At 47.9% G+C, this 21,289-nt stretch overlaps 1 protein-coding gene across 5 annotated transcripts in view; it reads left to right on the plus strand.

Moving 5' to 3' along the window:
• PC (pyruvate carboxylase) overlaps positions 1–21,289 on the plus strand; it is a 108,865-nt gene that overhangs the window by 28,146 nt on the left and 59,430 nt on the right. Inside the window, exon 1 of one of the 5 annotated variants that reach the window (XM_066345537.1) lies at positions 474–494. The exons of 3 other annotated variants lie outside the window; for them this stretch is intronic. The gene's annotated coding sequence lies outside the window, so the exon portion shown is untranslated. Of the gene's footprint in view, positions 1–473; positions 495–18,462; positions 18,612–21,289 lie in introns of those variants that run through there. One more of the 5 variants, XM_066345789.1, reaches the window with a different exon arrangement.

The following is a 21,289-nucleotide window of genomic DNA, read 5'->3' on the forward strand; positions in this document are numbered from 1 at the left end:
ACAGGTCAGGCTTCTTCCTCTTCTTTTTAGGCTACCTGCCCTGTCATTCTTTTCGTTGTCTTCTCTGCATCTTGAGTTTGCTTTTCATCATATCTTTCCCAATAGCTTCTTAGCTGCTTTCTTTCAGGTGCTTAGGATGCCATTGTCCTCTTGCCCAAAGGTCACATCTATCTTATTTGCAAGTTAGAAGGAAGAATAAATGGATTGTTTGCCATTCCTTCTGCCAAATCAACACCCTTAATTCCTAACTTTCTCCCCCCTCCCCGCCTCACCTCTCTTCTGCCTTGTGATTTTTTGAATCCCAAAACTGTGCTTCTGTGACTCATTTAAAACCCCCATATATGACGTAGCTCTTTTGTGGAAAGAAAGTGTTGGACTTCCAAGAATTCTCTTTTTCCCTTTGTACGCAGCAGAGACGTGCACAGCCTGCCTTTTGCTGCTCAGCGGTGTCTGGTCCCTTTTCCTTGCTGCACTCAGGGCTCTGCAACTGCAAGGTGAGGTGTGAGAGAACAGCAGTGACAGGCTGTTCTCTCTTTATAACATTATTGACCTATAATTTGCCTTTTTTCTTGCTCCTTACTTTCCAGGAATGAAGATGCTCTCATATCCTCTGTGTTCTTGCCTGAAACCCCCCTTTTAGCTAACAGCAAACTTGGGCTGTGAACACAGTTCACCAGAGTGAGGGTGGAGCCCAGGACCTCGAGTGAAACTAACATGCCTTCTTAGTGATGGAGAGGTCAGTGGCTCTTGGCTTCCTGTGGACAGTACATGACCATACTTGTGTCACCTGTTGCCATGTGGGGATGTGGGCCAGAGCCAGGAAATGAAAGGGTAGAGCAGAGGAAGTCTAGGCACTTCTCCCTGGAGTTGTCCATGCACATCCAGTGAGCTGGTGGCCATTGCTTTTCCTAACTGATGTTGATGACAGAATGATCGACCCTTAGGGTAGAGCAGTTCTTTGTTGAGTAGAAGTACATCTATCTATAGTTACCGCTTCATCCTTCTAGTCCTTGTTCTGTTTGTTTAGATTTCAAGCCCCAAAGCCTATTTCCCACCTTCTCCCCTCTGATTTAAATTACGACTGAAACCCGGTGACTTCTTCAAAATGTCTGTTCTGGGAATGTGGGTGCTGGCTGGGCTTTATGCAGACAAAGGGACCCTCAGCCTCATTCACAAGAGCAGAGGAATTGTAATTAGGAAGATGGCAGGTCTCCTTTTTCCTGTTTAGCTGAGCTGAGATTAGGGAAGGAACCCCTTTGTGAATGATGTAGGGAGTAGGCAGCTTTCTCTGTATAGAGAGCCTTGTCAGTCTAAAATTCTCAGGGAGAGTTCTAGAGTGTGGGAAAATTGAGATTAGAATTGTTGGGTGGTTTTGGATCTTCTGGTTGATTTTAATTTTCCTTCATTTAGAACTAAATTTATATAAAAGAATATAACAGTAAAATGCTAATGACAACTATATTTTTTCTGCTCTACTGTGGACTCCTTTGGAGGTGTTACCTTGAGAAACGGAGGCTGAGGATGGAGATGAACTACTTGCCAAAGTCATCCGGCTACTAGTGCTAGAGCTCGGGTTCAGACTTGTCTCTCTACCCCAACCCCGTGCCCTCGCGTGCCCTGTTCTGGGCTACTGCCAACTAGGCAGAACAGCCCACTGCCAGAAGGGTGTGTATGATATTTTTATTTTTCTGAACAACTCCAGGTTTTCTCTTTGTCATTTCTGCACCTGTGTTCTTCCCAAAGCCTTTTAGAATCCTTTTATTCTTCCTTCCCCAGTAGCATCTGACATGATGCCTGGGGCCTAGGAGCAGGGTTCTGTGCTTAGAACATCTTATTTCTCATCAGTTTTAGAAAATTATCCTTGGCCTCTGTTCTCTGTTTGGTTTCATTTCCTCTCTAGAATACTTCTTCTCTTCTTCTTTAAGGCTATAATGAAGATAAAGATAATCCTGCCAAAGGGTCTGAGGAAGCCTTAAGAATTTTCTAGCAAGCGGTTGAGTATTGTAGCAAGGTTGTTGCCGCACTCCCCATTGCCATAGTGAAAGTGGGTTGTCTTCCTCACGATGCAGAAGAGACAAGTATATGAATGGATGCAGCTGGGGGCAGTTGAGCCAGAACCCAGTAAGGCGTATTGTCCTTGGGCCACAGTGTCACTGTCGTGTGTGTGCATTTCTCTGCATTGGACAGTGCATCTAGGCCCAGCGCCATTCCCAAAGGAGTGAGGCCACCGGGAGGAGGGTGCTGTGAAGACGGAGGAGCAGCTCTGAGGACCTGGGGTTGACAGGAACCCATTGTTTGGAGTTGGCCCTCTGCCCTTTCTGAAGCTGCAAGCGGATTCCCAGGAGATAGGCCTTCTGGTGACTGCCACAGTATACATCTGGTTTTAGTTCTATGCCATTTCTCCTGTCTCCTTACACTTGTCTCAGCCCCATGATCTGAGTTCTGGGGCTGATGGCCCTGCTGATGAACAGCCTGGCACCTTTCTGCAGGGTTTTATCGTGTTGTCATGTGGAGTCTGAGAACACACAATCTGCTCACTCCAGATTAAACCAGCCTCATTCTGAATCCACTTATCCACATATTCATTCAACAAGGGTTTTATGCCAGGCGCTGTGGTAACTTATGTGCTCAAGGCCATTATCTGATATTATCTGGCTAGTATTCCTCTTGAGTAATACAGTATCTCTTCTCCAGAGAGTCGAGGCAGAGATTTTAACTCTGACCTTGTTCAAAGGGGGAGTCTGGATTAGGCCCCTCACTGCCAGGCCTCATTTTTCCCCAGTGACCCCCCTGCCCTTTTGGTATCTGTTTGCTATTACCAGCGCAGATCGTCAGGAATGGCTCATTCCCTGCCTCTGGCCTGAAGCCAGTTCCACTGTTGTCATCACCCTGTCCCCCACCTACAGGTGGCTTCCCATTCCTTCCCAGCTTAAGCTTGGGGCATTTCAGGAGGGTCTCCTATCAGCCACAGGAAGTCATACCTAGGGTTCTACAAAGATGCTCTTCAAGGGTGCAAATGAAGGGGAAATTTGAAAATAGAAATGTTTTCTTCATTTGTTATATATACCCTTTGAGACTAACCCAATGGCTTTGAGACAGTTCATTTGAGTCCGTGGTGCCAGGATTATTTGAGTCTTGTCCAGGGACTCATGAAATCTTCTGATCTATGTGGATACTGAGGCTTGTGGGCTTGGTCTAGCTCCTCTCTGGGCTGCCAGAGTAGAATGACTTTGGATAGAAGAGACCTTCAGGGAGAAGACCTGAGTCTTGCTGTCCCCCCATCCTGGGCCCACTCTACCTGTAGGGCTCTGCTTTGAGACCAGGATGAGCTGAGCATCTGGAGGTCACACCTGTGTGGCTCATCCTGTGGGGAAGCCTTTTAGTTCATTCTCTCATTTCTTCTTTTGTCTCTCATCTTCCCAGCTATCTCTTCGCCTCACCCATACCCCCCAAAAGAAAATACACTGCTCACAAAAATTAGGGGATCAGGGAACATGCACATACTCCAGTACTTTCAGCCTTTTGTGTAGTGCATTTTCACCAATGACATAAAAGTTGGGTTTGCACCTCATTTGCATAATCAAACAACTTTCTTTGACTTGTCATTTGCTTTTCTGATGTTCTTGTTTAATTAAAAAAAAAAAACAAATGCTTTTTTTTATTGCTTCATATTTATTTTGAAATACTCCTAATTTTTGTGAGCAGTATATTAGAAGTAGAAATGCTGCCCTGGCCAGATAGCTTTGTTGGTTAGAGCATCACAGAGGTTACTGGTTCGATCCCTGGTCAGGACACATACAGGAGTGGATAGATATTCCTATCTCTCTCTCTCTCTCTCCTCCCTTGCTCTCTAAAATCAATAAATTAAACATTTTAAGAAAAGGAAGTAGAAATGTTAAGAGCAGCGTAGACTCTGTAGACTTGAGAGCTGGTGGTTTATCTCCCTTAGACAGGAGCTGTTAGAAGCAAGAATTCTTATTGTGTTCACGTGAACTTGTCTTTAATGCAGAATTCTTCAGGAGGAGGAAAGAGGATTTCACTAGCTGTTTGCCTGGCCACCTAGAGAGCTCAAAAGCCGCAGGGAGGAAGGGACTTGGGCCTTTTGACAAAGGTTTTGCAGGGGAGGCGGAGGCGGGTGCTCCATAAGGGACAAGAACACGGGCTTAGGGAAGTGCTGCCAGGCTCCGTCCGCCTGCCCGTAGCCCGAGATTCTCTGGGCAGTCCTGGCTCTAGCAGTCCTTTTGAGGCCCTTCTCCACAGCCTGTGAGTGCCGAGTGCTGCTGTCCATAAGGCGGGTGCCTGGTGCTGAGGCACCCCTTGTCCCAGGTCACCCCAGTTCAGTCCCTTATTGTAGGGGCTGAAAAGTGAATACTTTTCCTCCCACCCTCTAAGTTCTTCTAGCTGGGCTAATAATCAAATTACCAGAGACATATTAACAGGAGAAAATTGAAGGTTTGGTTCTTGCGCATGGGGAATTCACATCGGCATGAATATTCCAAAGACAGCAAGGCAACATTGAGTGTATAAGACATTTTGGATAAAGGAGAAAAGGGGGACTGGTAGGGAAATGGGGTGTTAGATTTCAGAAGTGACAGTGGGTGATTTACAGCTCCTTGAAGAGCAGAACACACATGGCAGGAAAATTCTTGTGGGGTGACTCAGAAATGATGGGACATAGTGGTTATCTAGCGGAACAGGCCCCAGCCTAAAGCCCTCTTATTTACCATACTTAATTCAAATTAGGCTAAGGCTAACATCTTAAGATCTTCCTGAAGCAGGTTTTTCTATCTGAATCTCCTGGGCAGGAAAAGGGGTAGGGAGGGTCAAAGGTTCTTTCAGTCTTGTTTCTTAATAAACAGCTTAAAGCCAGTATACCAAAAAGGCAGCTTCACAGTGACATGACTTTGGTTCCCTTCAGTCCGCTGAATGCTGGACATCTTCCGGATCGTTTCCCTTGTCAGAAACTTGCTTACACCCCCCAGAGCAGTCAGCATGCATCCATTTAGCTGATGGACTACTCTGAAGCCTGGGTCTGGCTGAGGCAAAGCACACGTGTACCAGACAGAGCCTGAGAGCCATGTACAAAGCAGCAGCCACACAACCACTGTAAAATGCGATCAGTCCCTTAGGTCCAGTTCCAGTTTACTGGGGAGCTTACTTCTGGAATTTCAGACCTGACCTCTTTTCTTAGCTGATCAATGCTCCATGTCCCTGAGCTCCTTTCTCCCAGGGAAGAAGGGGTGAGGGGCCATCTTGGGGAACCTGTACACACCAGACCTTTACAGTATGCCACATGCATTTCTGAGGGCATTCGGGGTATCATTTTGCAGGTGATAGGCCTGAGGTCACAAGGAACCCCACTGGGATCCAGGTGTTCTGTCATCACAAAATCTTCTGTATGTTGTTAGGCCACGTCTTTCTCCCTTCAGAGTTTACTAGCTCCTTAAATGTTGAGTCAGTGCCGACTTGGTTCCTGATCTGCCAGATTTGGGATACCGGAATGAATAAACCATGGTATCAGGCCTGGCAATGGCGTGAGCTTCACTGCCTCTATCTAGCCAGCCGTGTTACTTGGGAGGTGAGGCTCTGAACCGTGTTAGGAGAACAGACCACACATATAAAACTGCTTGGCAACAAGCAGAACAGGTGTTCTGTCCGCAGCCGTGAGCCAGGCCCGCCCATTGCTAAGGGAGAGCAGTGGTCTGGGCCAGGTGGTGGGTCACTCGGTGATGATTGGTCTCACTGAGGTGAATGGACACTGGTCCTGCCCTGGCAAGCTGGGACCACACACGGAAGGCCTGGGGACCTGGGGCTGAGCAGGGAGGAGGTCGGGGCCCTGCTGGCAAAAGGCCATTTGGTCTTGCCAGTCCCACCAGCAGTAAAATCTATCGGTGGCTAAAGGAAGTGCAGGTTGGTGGGTTTGTTTCAGAGAGTGAGGTGGAGGGAGGATCTGGGGGAGGGGAAGGTATGATGAGGGAGAAACTGAGCTAGTGTGGGGAGAAAGCTAGTTAGCACTCAGCATGAGATGCTGGAAGTTGTGAGCAATAGCTTAGGGAAGGACCCAGAAAGAAGTGAGAGACTGAACTGATCTGGGGCCACAGAGGATTGGAACCAGCCTTCCCTTCCCCCTGCTTGCTCCTCGGCCCAGGACTTCGACCTGATTATCCTCGTGAGGGTTCCCAGACCCAATTCCCACACGTGGGCGAGTGAGCTCCCCTGCACCAGCAAACTCAATTCTGACACTATCTCCCTTCCCAGAGATAGCATCAGCTTCCGCAGGGTAAGGGCTCGGTTCTGCAACACTCCCCCACTCCACCTTCACACACACACTTGAGAGGCCAGACAAAGCCCTGGTTCCTACCTCTGCTCTTACCAACCTGTTCCGGGTTGGGCGAGGTATGTAATGCCCTCCCAGGCCCACTGCTCTCCCCGAATCTCTGTGTGCTCAACATCCAGGAGCTCTCCAAACCCATCCTCTTGGTTTTGATAGAGACTTTATTATGTAGACATGATTGATTAAGTCTTTGGCAATTGAATCAACCTCCAGTCCCTCTCCTCTTTCCTGGAGGAGGTTGGGGGAGGGTCGGTAGGGGTGGGAGGTGGGAAAGAATGGAAAATTCTAACCTTGTGATCTTGTGGTTGGCTTCATTAGCCACAAGTCCCAACTTGGGTGCTTTCCCAGTCTCCTCATTAACATAACAAAAGACAACTCTTTCACTCTCAGCACTTGGGAAATTGTTGTAGGATGGTTTCAAGCCAGAACCACATATATACTGCTCACAAGAATTAAGGGATATTTTATCGCTTCATATTCATTTTTGAAATATCCTCTAATTTTTGTGAGCAGTAGATATAAATCTCAAGTATATTTGGGTCATCTGAACGACCAAATATATATTTCTTACAAATTACAATATCACACCCTCTCTTCCTTTAGCATGAAACTTCAGGATATTTGTCTTGAAACCTGGCATGCTGCCTCCCACGGAATTTCTTCCCTTGAGTAAGACTCAAGGAGGTCTGTTGCCTCTCTTTCAGTAGGTCCCACTGAGGGCCGGGGTGAGTCAGCTCTGGAGCCCTTGGTCCCTGCATGGTCAGTGGGTGAGGAGTGGGCTGCAGCTGGCTCTCAGCTTCAGGGGCTCGCTGCGTGGCTGAGAGAGACTTGCATTTGCTCCACAACAGTTTGAGCGCTCACTGAGTTCTCTGCGTGGGGCATATCCTCAGGGGAGCCTGGTGGAAGGCCAGTAACTGTTTACTTACAGAGGTGATAAGTGCTGTATAGGACAGCACAGAGAGAGGGTCAGGCCCTGGGAAGCCTGCCCCTGGGCATTTATCTGCCTTCCCAGCTGACAGTGGTGGGGTGTGGATCTCAACAGAACCAGGGGACCTTGGGCAGGTTTCAGCAACTCAAACTGTCGGTGAGCCAGGGTGCAGGTATTACCATTGATGTGGATTCTTGGTTCTTGGCTTTGTGCAGGAAAGATTTCACAACTCAAGTCCTGGTGATTTTGAGAGGATGTTTATTAAAGTTGGGGACAGTGAAACAAAGGAAGGGCTAAGATAGAAGAGGTAAGGTCACAGCCACAGGAATGAGTGTGAAAGAAAGGAAGTCACAGAGACAGAAGAAGTGAGCACCTGGGCTGCATGGGCTCAGGAAACAAGCTACTGAGCCAAAAGAGGGCCCTTGGAGAAAGAAAGCAGAGACTCACCTTAGGAAAGAAGGGGGCACAAGGCAGGGATGCCCTAGAAAGAGAGAGTGCAGGCACTCGGTCTTTGTCTTTCGGGTTTTTAACTGTTTCCCAGAGGCAGGGACTTTAGGGGAGGTCTCAGGGAAGGATCTCAGTAGAATATCCATCAGCTTACATGCAGTTAGCTTTTAAGGTTTCTGATGTTAAATGCTTCTAAATATTTAATGATTTCTTAAATTTCTCGTGTATGGTAGCACAGCAAATTCATACAAATTATTATCAAAAGTAAATTCTGGTGTTTTAGAAGGTTACATTTAAAAAAATTTTTTTGTAATAAAATTATGTATATTTAAAAAGAAATATCTGTCAGCTTTCCAGATGTGTCTTTTCAGAGTCATGGTCTCTACTGATTGTTTGGTGCTAGGGTAGGGGGTCACTGGTCATTGCATCTGGTCCTGATGCCAGTCGGGTTTCCTGCTTTTCTGGTCCTGGAGCTGATACACAACTGAGGCCTAGATGTTATCTCTAGTTTGACCAAAAGTGTCTCCGTGGTCACCAGACCCAAGGTTTTGTTCCTAAGATCATTTGATGCGGATCAGAACTTCATTGTCCTAAGGGCTTACCGCTTAAGGGAGTGGCCCGTGCAGGGGAGAAGGGGCCGGTGAGTGAGGGAGCTGGATGGGGCCTGTTTGAATCGGCCATCTGTCTCAGTTTCCCCATTCCACTTGCCAGGGAATTTCCCTGACCTCTTACTGCCCCACCTCAGAGGGCTGGAGGAGCCATGGCAGCTGCTCCCCCCTGGAGTCAGGTTCCTGGCGCTGTCTGCTGACCTGTGAGCCCCTGCCCTGAGCGCATGTGGGGGTCCAGAGTGGCACTGCTCTTCACCTGCCCCTGCTGTCACTGAAGTTGTGGCAGACAAGTCCCAAGCGGACAGGGCCTGTTTCAAGTTGATTTAAATGCTTTCTTGGTTGGCAGCGGATGATCAGTTTGTGGGTTACCAGGGTTTGTTCTTTCCTCACATATGTGGAACAAATACTTATGGCCAGGCTTGGTCCTTCCCTCAAAGAACTCCCTGTAAAGTCTTCCTGGTGCCTTTCCTCCCGGCCTTCTACCTGTTGAACTCACTGAGAGAATGGGCAGAGATGAGGTGTGCGATTCAAAAGAGCCACCTTGGCACTCCATAGCAGGCAGGTAGAGGAGACTGATCCCCGGGGTTGCCTAGGTGACTGGGGCACAAGAATACTCGCTGCTGTGTAGCCCTAGATTTCTTCTCCTAAGGTGGCCGTCTTAACCTTTCAAGCCCACCACTGTGGCTGTGTCAGCAGGGCCAGTACCCACTTTGGCCAGGATTCTGGGGTCAGAGGCACTTTGGAATACCTCCCCTAAATCTTGGAGGTCCCCGACCATGCTGGGATCACCTCAGCCCTTTGGGATGCTCTCAACGCTCTACCCTGTGCATAGCCAACCAGATGTCCAATGGGGTTGTCCCAGGGCCTGTGCCTGGGCCCAGTGCTGGGAGGACAGCTCCTGGTGGCTGCAAGGTTTCCTTTGTGAGATCATGTGATTGAGCTGCCAAAATGAAATTGACACACTCATTTTGAGTGACTCAAATTTTTTATATAGATGAGAACCCCCCCCCAAAAAAAATATTTGCCTAGGGCAGTACACATCCTCGGGGCAGCCCTGCCCAGGGGCTACCCAGGGGCCCTCCAGCTCTGCTTAGTAGCTCTTGGCCTGGACCAGAAAAGTGGATAAGGGCTTATTGTTTGTCACTGGGACTTGAATGGCACTTTGTTTTCTGCATTTGGCTGCTGGGGCCAGAGGCTCTCCTGCTATTGCAGTTGTACACTCTGGTCTCCGATGGGAAAGCCTTCCCGCCCTCGCTTCACGTCATACCGAGTCTTTTGGGAGCATAGGGCATTGAACCAACTTGGGTCTTGGGTTGGTTGCTGCTGGGTGGGAGGTAATAATAGGTGCTGAGAGAAGGGGCCTTCCTTACAGAGATCTTAGCTGTGGGAGGAGGAGAAGAGGGAAAAGCTCCTTCATTAACATTGAAGGAGTGCTAGTTGGCAGGGATCTGGGCCAGTTCTGAACTGGCAGGAAGGGAATGTGGTGGGAATACAGTAATTGGTGGGCAAGCCCTCCCACACCCCCTGCCCCTGGGTGAACTGAGGCTGGGGGCAGCTGGGCAAAGGCAAGATGATGGTGTTTACTACTTTCTTCTTTTTCCTTCTACCTTCTTGCTCTCCTTCCCCAACCGTGCTTGCTCCCCGCTTCTCCCTCTCTACTGTGGAAGCAGGAAAATAATCCCAAGAATTGAAGCTGCCTCCTTTGTGTTGAGGTCACAGAACGGGGAGGTGGTGTGGGGCCAAGAGAAAACAAGCAGAGTTTGTTTTGAAACCACAGGAAGCAGTCTGTTCAGCTGACACTGCCAGGCACTTCAGGGCTGAGGTTAGCCCACCTGTCCTGATTCTACAGGAGTCCCAGCCCATCTCCGCTCACCTCTGACACCTCTGCTTATTGTAAGGTATTTTTCCCCGCTGAGGAAGAAGGAAGGGGCCGGAGCCACGAAGTGTGAAATAATAAAAGGCTTTATTGAGTACAGAATGCATCCCGCCCGACGAGGTTCCCTAGTCCCAGGGATAGAGGCTAGGGAAGTTGCACGGGGTGACCCACGTGGGAGATATTTAAAGGGTCTCTAGGGTGGTTGAGCTAATATGACGTGGTGAAATCTCACTGGCTGACGGACAGTCACTTTTTTCCAAAGGGCTCCTGGAAAGTTTCTTTTGGCGCACCCGAGTGTGGGCGGTTCTAGCCAAAGTTCCCGGGTCTGGGTTCCTCGCATGACCGTCCCCCATTGCTGACCACCCCACACTTATGTCACACAGTGAAGAAGCCTGTTTGCTTTTTTTTTTTTTTTTTTTTTTTTAATTATTGTATGGGCCCTTGCTGGTACCTGGCATGGATCTGAATCTACCAGGTGGTCCTGGGTGGCTTCTCTGGAATTCTGATGCACTATGCCATGATACAACAATTCGAGCCACAGCACCATCAAGTTGGTGGTGAGAATTATACCAGGTGTTAGACTGGAGGGATCAGACCGGACGTCAGTTCACCAGCGTTAGTGCTTGAGTTCTGGCTAAGATAGAATTCAGAGCCAAGACTCAAATTATAAGAGAAAGTTTATTTAGAAAGTCACAGAGGTAGACGAAGTGAGTGGTAGAAGAAATGGGCTCAGGAAATAAGTTACAGAGACAAAAGGAGGGGCACTTGGGGCTTAGGAGAGAGAAGAGTAAAGGTGACACACATTGGGGGTAAGTGGTGGGGGTCAGGAAAGGCACCAGTGTGCTCCCGGGAAGGGGAGTGCCAATTCTTTTATTATCAAGTTTGTTTTTCCTTCTCTCAGTTCTCAGGGTGTGGTCCGCTTAGACCACAGGCTCTTCAAGTGGGGCCCCCAGGGCCCTGCAGGTCCTCAAGACCATTACAAGGGGATCCCTGAGTCAGAACGATTTTCATAATATTAAGAGGTTGCTTGCCTTTTCCACTATTGTCCACATTTGCAGTGATAGTGCAGAAGCAGTGGTGGGCAAAACTGCTGGTACCCCTGTGGGAATCAGGCTATGGGGCTGCCTGGTGCCGCCGCCACCTCCACGCACTTGCCGTCAAGAGAGCTCGTTTCACTTAAGACTGACCTTGAAGCAGTGATAATGATTCAGTTTGTTAACTCTCAGTGTTTGTGTGCCTACAGTATGCTATATGGTGAGATGGGAAGTGAGCATTGCCCAGGCCCAACTGTAGTGGTTGGTTAGAGGCAAAGCACCTCTGGGGCTGTTTGAGTTGCAAGCTGAACTAGCCCGTTTTTTAAGGAAAGAACAGCTGACAGGCAATTGTGGTTAATCCGACAGGTATCTAGCAGGTTTTATTTTTCAAAAATGAATGTAGGAGAACCTGTTGCTTCAAAGGAAACTACTGATATTTTTTTGCCAATGGTAAAATTAGAGCTCTCGGGCAAAAATAAGAATTTTGGCAAGCTTGTATCCCTCATCGTGAGCTGAACAGCTTCTCAATACTTAAAGGCTTTCTGATGAGATTGCTGGTGTTATTACACATGTGATATCTGGCATTTTATGATAAAGTGTGAAAACATCTTGAAGAGCAGCATAACTCAGTGAACCAATATTTTCCAAATGACCAGTGTGTGAGGTTTCAAAATCATGTCGGGTAAAAGGCCCCCCCTTTTTTTAATAGAGACAGAGAGAGGGATAGATAGGGACAGACAGACAGGAATGGAGAGATGAGACGCATCAATCATTAATTTTTTGTTGAGCATTGCGACACCTCAGTTGTTCATTGATTGCTTTCTCATATGTGCCTCGACTCCGGGCCTTCAGCAGACCGAGTAACCCCTTGCTCAAGCCAGCGACCTTGGGTCCAAGCTAGTGAGCTTTGCTCAAACCAGATGAGCCCATGCTCAAGCTGGCGACCTCGGGGTCTTGAACCCGGGTCCTCGGCATCCCAGTCCAACGCTCTATTCCAGGGGTCCCCAAACTTTTTACACAGGGGCCCAGTTCACTGTCCCTCAGATTGTTGGAGGGCTGGACTATAAAAAAAATGATGAACAAATCCCTATGCACACTGCACATATCTTATTTTAAAGTAAAAAAACTAAACGGGAACAAATACAATATTTAAAATAAAGAACAAGTAAATTTAAATCAACAAACTGACCAGTATTTCAATGGGAACTATGGGCCTGCTTTTGGCTAATGAGATGGTCAGTGTCTGGTTCCATATTTGACACTGCTAGCCGTAACAAGTGATATGACGCGTGCATCCTGTGTCACCGGAAGTAGTATTGTACGTGAGCGCCGCCACCACATACAGTACTTCAGGAGCACAGCATCTGCATCCTGTGCTCCTCTCACTGACCACCAATGAAAGAGGTGCCCCTTCTGGAAGTGCGGCGGGGGCCGGATAAACGGCCTCAGGGGGCTGCATGCAGCCCGTGGGCTGTAGTTTGGGGATCCCTGCTCTATCCACTGCGCCACCACCTGGTGAGGCTAAAAGGCCCTTTACAATTCAAGAAAGGCCAATAGATTTTAACATAGAGTTCTTTAAAAGTTCATATGGTTTCATATTCCACATTTTAATTAACTACTATTTGTCAAGTTTTTGTGTAGTATCCAACAGAAGTATCCATAATTGTCTGCAAAGGCTATAAAAATATTCCTCCCTTTTACAACTGTGTATTTGGTCAAGTCCAGATTGTCTCCATAAACATGACTGATCACGATGGATTGGACACAGAAATGCCGATATGAGAAGCCAGTGTCTTGTGCTAGGCCTTAAAGAGATTTGCAAAAGTGTGAAACAATACCACTTTCCTCACTAGTTTTTTTTTCATTTGTATTTAGTGATTTTTAAAGAGAAAGAGAGAAACTTGGATTTGTTGTTCCACTTATTTATGCATTCATTGGTTGATTCTTATACGTGCCCTGACTGGGGATTGACTTGCAATCTTGGTGTATTGGAATGATGCTCTAACCAACTCAGCCAACAGGTCAGGGCTGATCATTAATTTTTAAAAATATATAGTTATGTTTTATTTTTTTAAAATTGTTTTTGAAATAGAAACAGACAGGAAAGGAGAGAGATGTGAAGCATCAATTCTTTGTTGCAGCTCCTTAGTTCATTGTTTGCTTTCTCATTCATATGTGCCAGCCAAGCCAGTGACCTTGGGCCTCAAGCCAGCAACCATGGGGTCAGGTCTCTGATCCCACACTCAAGCTGGCGACCCTGCACTCAGGCAGGTGAGCCTGCGCTTAAGCCAGCAACTTCGGTGTTTCAAACCTGGGTTTTTGGAGTCCCAGGTCGACGCTCTATTCATTGCACCCCCACCTGGTCAGGCTCACCTTCTGTCTTTCTTTCTTTTTTTTTTTCACAGGGACAGAGAGTCAGAGAGGGATAGATAGGTACAGACAGACAGGAATGGAGAGAGATGAGAAGCATTAATCATTAGTTTTTCGTTCCGACACCTTAGTTGTTCATTGATTGCTTTCTCATATATGCCTTGACCCTATGGCCACAGCAGACTGAGTCACCCCTTGCTTGAGCCAGCAACCTTGGGTCCAAGCTGGTGAGCTTTGCTCAAACCAGATGAGCCCGCACTCAAGCTGGCGAAGTCGGGGGTCTCAAACCTGGGTCCTTCTGCATTCCAGTCCGACATTCTATTCACTGCGCCACCGTCTGGTCAGGTGCTTACCTTATTTATTTATGGTAGTCACACTTCATTTCACTTAAAAAAAATTATTTGAGAGAGAAAGAGAAACGCTGATTTCTTGTTCCTCTTAGTTATGCACTCATTGGTTGATCCTTGTATGTGCCCTGTCTGGGGATCAAACCCACAACCCTGGCGTATTGGGACAATGCTCTAACCCAGTGGTCCCCAACCTTTTTTGGGCCACGAACCGGTTTAATGTCAGAAAATATTTTCACGGACCGGCCTTTAGGGTGGGACGAATAAATGTATCACGTGACCGAGACAAGCGTCAAGAGTGAGTCTTAGACAGATGTAACAGAGGGAATCTGGTCATTTAAAAAAAATAAAACATCGTTCAGACTTAAATATAAATAAAACGGAAATAATGTAAGTTATTTATTCTTTCTTTGCGGACTGGTACCGGTCCGCAGCACGGGGGTTGGGGACCACTGCTCTAACCAACTGAGCTACCTGGCCAGGGCCTCGCTTTTTTTATTTTTATTTTTTAAATTAAGAAATAATTGACATGTAACATTGTTAATTTCAGATGTATAACAAAATGATTCAATATTCGTCTATATTAATAAATGCTCACCACAATAAGGCTAGATAACATCTATTACCTCACATAGTTTCAGTTTGTTTTCTTGTGATCAGAACTTTTAAGCTCTATTCTCTTAGCAACTTTCAAATATAAAACACAGTATTGTTGAAAGGGGGATGGGGGACGTAGAAGAAGGAAAAGGGATAAATAGTGATGGAAGGAGCCTTGACTTAGAGTGAACACATAATACAGTATACAGAGGATGTGTTATAGAATTGTACACCTGAAACCTATATAATTTTGTTACCCAATGTCACCCCAATAAATTAAAAAAAAAATTTTAAATGCAGTATTGTTAACTATAATTGCCATGTTATACCGTACAATTCATTTCACTTCATTTACATTTCTAATGACTTCCCTGGCCATGAGTGCCTTGAGGGCAGGACCATCACCTTGTGTCCCCAATGCTCCTGCGGCTGGTACAGCAGCTGCTGGTGATGGTATTTGTGGCCCAGTCCAGTAACAGTCTGTGAAATGCCCCCTGCAGGCACAGCTGAGTAAGACGTGGGCCAGCTCACACAGTTTTTAATCTGAAGAAGTCAAGACACCTGTTCTGAAGGTTACTGTTCTTCTGCCTGATCTCCATGAAATGAAGCATGAGCAGAGGTGGCCGGGGCTCATGAGAAGTGTCCCACGAGGAGTGTCATCCGTGTCACTAGAAGGTCTTGCCTGTCCCCTCTGGCCCTAGGAAAACCCAAGCAAAGACCTATATCCTCTCAAATCCTCTCTTCTCTCAAAACACAGGACTCCTGGGACTATTCTTGCCCAAAGCTAGGTGACTTGCTTCCTTGATCTCATCCCAGATACTAGGTACCATGAAGAGAAAGGTACCAGATTTCACAGAGCCTCTGGGCTGCCAGGAAGTGTCCAGGACAGGGTTACGGGGAAAGGAGTGTATGTGCCCAACTATCTGAGCCTGATTTTTTTTTTTTAATTTTTATTTATTTATTTATTTTTTACAGAGACAGAGTGAGTCAGAGAGAGGGATAGACAGGGACAGACAGACAGGAACGGAGAGAGATGAGAATCATCAATCACTAGTCTTTCAGTGCGCGTTGCAACACCTTAGTTGTTCATTGATTGCTTTCTCATATGTGCCTTGACCGCGGGCCTTCAGCAGACCGAGTAACCCCTTGCTGGAGCCAGTGACCTTGGGTTCAAGCTGGTGGGCTTTTTCTCAAACCAGATGAGCCCGCACTCAAGCTGGCGACCTCGGGGTCTTGAACCCGGGTCCTCTGCGTCCCAGTCCACTGCGCCACCGCCTGGTCAGGCCATCTGAGCCTGTTTGACCACCAGTCTCTCCCCTGCCCTTGTCCTTTTGTTGAGCTTGTCAGCGCTGGGAGTTGAACAGAAGTTGGAGAAACAGCAGAATATTAGGATATATTCTTTCTTCCTGTCTGCCCACCTCTCTCACGAGGAAGGTTCTACTTTTATGTGGAAAACTGGGAATAGTTAGAAATAAAACCTAGTTCATAATAATCAGATCCACTGAGCTCTCACAAACAAGTCTGCAAGGTATGTGTTGCTAATCCCATTTTACAAGTGACAGAATTGAGACTTGGAGGTTAAATGACTTGCCCAAGGTCACACATAGCAATTTTTTTTTTTTTTTAAACTTAATCAAACCCTTGTGTCAAGGGCTGACTTTCTTTTTAATAAATTTTTGGGTTTTTTTTTTAATTTTTTTTTAAAATTCATTTTAGAGAGGAGAGAGAGCGAGAAAGAGAGAGAGAGAGAGACAGGGGGGAGGAGCTGGAAGCATCAACTCCCATATGTGCCTTGACCAGGCAAGCCCAGGGTTTTGAACCGGCGACCTCAGCATTTCTAGGTTGACGCTTTATCCACTGCGCCACCACAGGTCAGGCCACACATAGCAAATTTAAGATCAGGTTCAGGTCTTTCTCACTCCAGAGTCCCATTCTCTCATGCCTGGTTCATCCTCTGTGAGAATCAAATGTCACTTACCTCTGTAACCCAAGTGTCACTAGCATATCCAGAGCAATGGTGAAGGGTCTCCATCCTTCTTGATTTTGACAAATTCCTACCCAGGATTATTCACCTAGAGCTTGTACCTTTTCCCAAGTAGCCTTGGACTTTCCTTCCTAGACCTGGACCGGGGTCATCTTTCCTGCACTCGTGTCCTGAGGGTTTCATCTCAGGGATGAATGTCCCTATCCTGGCTTCTTCCCAGTGGTGTAGGGAGATGGAGGTAAGGTATAGAAAGCACTTGAATAAACAAACTAAGATCTCATGCTGTAGAAATGTCCCTCCCACCATTCTTGCTCCTGTCCTTGCTCCTGGATGAGGCTGAAGTCTGTTTGCTAGCCTGATGTTGACCGTTCCCTCTAGCTCACCCACCTGGCAGGTCAACCACTGGAAGGCCGGTCTCAAAGCAGATGTGGGAGTCAGTTGCACCTCCCTGCCTCCAGTAGGGAAAAAGCACCAGCCCCAACCCCAGGGTAGAGCACCAGAAGCAGGGAGTCTCTGGGGGTTGTTTCAGCCCACCATTGTCTCTCACTAATCCCGGGCAGCACCTCCAGTGGGGTGTCACTCTGTCCTCCTCTTCTGGGATTTCCACTGGTCTGCCTTTGGCAGGCTTTATTAGTGGTAGGTACCTTTCCGTGGTGGGCTAGAGAGGAAGCAAAAAGCTGCTTGTTGTCAGCTCTGGAGAAAGAGGGAGAAGAGGTGGAATCAGAAGGACCTGTGCAGGTCAGCATCGTGGACCCAAAAGGGATGAACAAGCTCCCTCCCCACTCACCTGTGGATCTCCCAGAGACGCCTGTGCACGTGGACCTCCTGCCTGACTTAGGCCCCATCAGGCAGCCAGCGCTCTGGACCCGGGGGGGGGGGCCCTCTCTGACTAACCTTGGGTTCAGTGAGCTAAGCAAAGCTAGAACAGTGAGTGAGGGGGTGGGCTTCCTCCAGGAACTCCTGTAGAGCTCAGCCTAGTTTGTTTTGTTTTTTGGTGGTAGTGGGATGGTGCCCAGTGTGTGGGAACTCTATCCTTGTTCTTGACTGGCATGGTTGTTGGGATAACACCACATTAAATGAATTGATCTGCTTGGGTTTAATAGTATGTCCAAGCATTTAAAAATCTTGCTCATGGGCCCTGGCTGGTTGGCTTGGTGGTAGAGCATCGGCCTGGCGTGCAGGAGTCTCGGGTTTGTTTCCCGGCCAGAGCAAACAGGAGAGGCGCCATCTGCTTCTTCACCCCTCCCCCTCTCCTTCCTCTCTGTCTCTCTCTTCCCCTCCCACAGCCAAGGCTCCATTGGAGCGAGGTTGGCCCGGGTGCTGAGGATGGCCCTGGTTGCAACAGAGCAACGCCCCAGATGGGCAGAGCATCGCCCCCTGGTGGGCATGCCAGGTGGATCCCGGTCGGTTGCATGCGGGAGTCTGTCTGGCTGCCTCCCTGTTCCCAACTTCAGAAAAATACCAAAAAAAAAAAAAATCTTGCTCATGAAGTCATACCAGAACAATGGCTCACAGGAACCACTAGGTAATGTGTCCCCTCCTGAGGAATCCAGTCTCCTGGCCCCATGGGGAGAAAGGACCATGATGTCACCAGTTCCCAGGGGGGATATTCTTAGGCATAGCAGGGTCTCATCAGAAAGAGGAAAACGTTAGACACCTCATTTTCTTCTCACATTGGACCCTCTGTTCCGTTTCTTAGGCCAGAAGCTCTCCTTGCTGGCTCTCCATCCCTGGTCCTGGCCCTCCCTCCTTTGTAAAACCCAAATACCACTGTCTTTAATTGTTCTGCCAGAATACATGGGCAGTACCTTTGACCATCCCTTTCCAGCTCACCCTTGACCTGGTTTTGTTTTTTATTCTTTCCTCAAACAGTCCTGTTCAAGGTCTGCCCCTGAGCCGGAGATTGGCTCAAAGCAGCCTCTCTGTCCTGTGAGTGGTAGGGGGGAGGGTAGTTCTGAGAGTCACTGACAGAGGCCTGAGCTAAAACATCAATGATCCACAGGCTGGAGGCAGACGGCCCAGATTGGGGTGTCCCAGCACCAGGAACAGTGTGGCCTCCCTGGAGCTCTGCAGCCAGGCTGCCACGGTAAGAGGACCACTTCTTAGAGGCCTCTGGAAGCACACTGCCCTGGCAGTGGTGTGCACTAAGGCCATTGTCTCTGTTCCCTGTGGAACTTGGCAGCCTCCTAGTATTTTGGAAAGGAGAAGGCAAGGTGATTCTGGGAATGTCTTTAGAAACAGGAATCCAGGGGAGGGGTGGGCTGGCTCATTGCTCCCAGCCTATGGGGACAGTTGTGGTCAGGATGGGCAAAGCTGAGGAGCCCAAAGTAGCAAATCTTACTGGACAATGAAAATGTGTTCTGCCTGAGATGTTAGGGGCAGAGGAAAATGGCCTATGGATCCCAAGCTCTGGCCCAGAGTGCCTTGGTGTGGTGATGACAGTTGGGGGAAAGGTCACATGGTCCCCTTGACTGGGTCTCTTATGGAAATAGTGAAGCTGTCAGGGGTCAGGGTAGGGTCTGCTCAGAGTCTTGCACCAGGCTAGGGGCTCAGGGGCCCCCACATGCTGTGATTTTCAGCTCTTTGGCTAAATGCTCTGGAGCTGGAGAACAGGAAAGTACCTTTGCTTTAGGAAGAGCCTATTTTTTTAAATTTTATTTTAGAGAGGGGGAGAGAGAGAGAGAGAAGGGGAAGGAGCAACTCATAGTAGTTGCTTCTTGTATGTGCTTGACTGAGCAAGCCAGGGTTTTGAACCTGTGACCTCAGCATTCCAGGTCAACACTTTATCCACTGTGCCACCACAGGCCAGGCAGAAAAGGTCTGTTCTTGACTGGCATGGTTGTAGGATAACACCCCATTAAATGAATTGAATAATATGTTTGAGCATGTAAAAACCTTGCCCATGAAGTCATCCCAGGCCAAGGGCTCACAAGAGCCACGAGGTAACGTGCCCTTATAAGGAATCTGGGAAATTGAAGGGCCAAGATCCGCTCTCCCCAAGATGTCAGTTTGTGATTATATTCTAGACAGCAATGACGGAAGAGCATGTAACTACCTGCCTTTCGGGAGACCAAATTTGGCATTTGAGCAGGACTCATTGCTTAGTCCTAAAAGGAGAGAACCCCCCTTTGCTTAGAAGAAAACCTTTCCCTCAGTTCAGGGGGAGGAGAAACAATAAGAGCCCCAGATGGCTTCTGGTTCTTATCTTCAACTGCAAACAGGCCAGACTCTCTTCCAAGTCATGGGATAGGAATTCAAGAAGGAGGAAACTGGCTGAGCACGTGTGGTTCCAGGGACAGGTGAGAGGGAGGGACAGACATTTGTTTCCCTCTGCTTTGTCCCAAGTGTTGGTAAGGAATGTGCCTTTTCTTTCTGGTGCTCAGGACCAGGAAGGCAGGGATGTGGCTCCTGTGGCTTTGTTTTCTCTCACGTCTCTAAATGACATCTGTCATCAGGAGGGAGTCTATGGCACGGAGACAGTCAGCACTTACAATCTGGATGGACCTGGAATAATCTTGTCTATGCACTTGGTCTCCTGATGGAATGAAATGTTGGTGTTGGGAGGGCAGGGACCTCTTCTCTCTGGCTCAGCCGTATCTCCGGGGCCTGACAGTACCTGGCCCATTGCGAAGGTTCAGTCAATATTGAATAAATGAATGAACACTTTTTCTTTGCTTATCATCTCACTAAACCACTCACCTTTACCTTCCATTGGTCCCAGACCATACTTCTCATCTTATTGGCTACTTTTGCCACCCAACCTTGACCCTGAATTAGTCAGGCTAGACCATGTTTGCAGGGAGTGGATTGTTGACCCCTGCGGTCCCCTCTCACCGCCTGTCCACTTCCTGAGCAGGTACTGACACCTGTGTGCCAGGATCCTCTCTCTGAGCCCAGGTAGCGCCCTCCTTCATAATGTTTTACCTAGCTCTTGTCAATTGCTTACCCTCCCCATTTCCTTTTCCTCTCAAAGCAGTTTCTTTGCATATGGGAGGCAGGGAGGCATTCAATATTCCTTATGTTTTGGGTGTGCTTGTCTGGTCTCCTCACCAGATAAAAAGTTTCTTGAAGTCAGAGGCTATGTTCTATATTATTTCCTGTCCTCCAAGTATGTGTTATGGGCCATAGGTGCTCATTAAACACTTGGTGGCTCTTGTGTGAAATCTAATCATAGTCCTTTGAGTATATACCTTCTGGCCATGGCCAGTTGGCTCAGCGATAAGTGTTGGCCTGGCATGTGAAAGTCCTGGGTTCGATTCCCAGTCAGGGCACACAGGAGAAGCGACCATCTGCTTCTCCACCTCTCCCCCTTCTCTTTTTCTCTCTTTCCCTCCCGCTGTCATGGCTCAAATGATTCTAGCAAGTTGGCCCCAGGCACTGAGGATGGCTCTATAGCCTCGCCTTAGGCACTAAAATAACTCATTTGCAGAACAATGGAGCAGTGGCTCCAAATGAGCAGAGCATTGCTGGTAGGGGGCTTGCCAGGTGGATCCAAGTTGGGGCGCATGCAGGAGTCTGTCCTTCTGCCGCCCTACCTCTCACTTAATTAAAAAAAAATTGTCAGCCTTCTGTGCTGAAGGATAAAGATGTTTTATAGATGGGCTAACAGGTTCATGTTTTTTACTTGTAACACTTCTGACACCAAATATGTGGGGTTTTCCTCACACCAACCAATTTTCCCCTTCTCTGTAGACAGCAACTGGGTATCCAGTACTGACACCAACTCCCAGAATTAGTACAGACCCCACAGGCGAAAGGCTGGGT

The sequence above is a fragment of the Saccopteryx leptura genome, chromosome 1 (assembly GCF_036850995.1).
Source record: "Saccopteryx leptura isolate mSacLep1 chromosome 1, mSacLep1_pri_phased_curated, whole genome shotgun sequence".
Classification (NCBI taxonomy): Eukaryota; Metazoa; Chordata; class Mammalia; order Chiroptera; family Emballonuridae; genus Saccopteryx; species Saccopteryx leptura.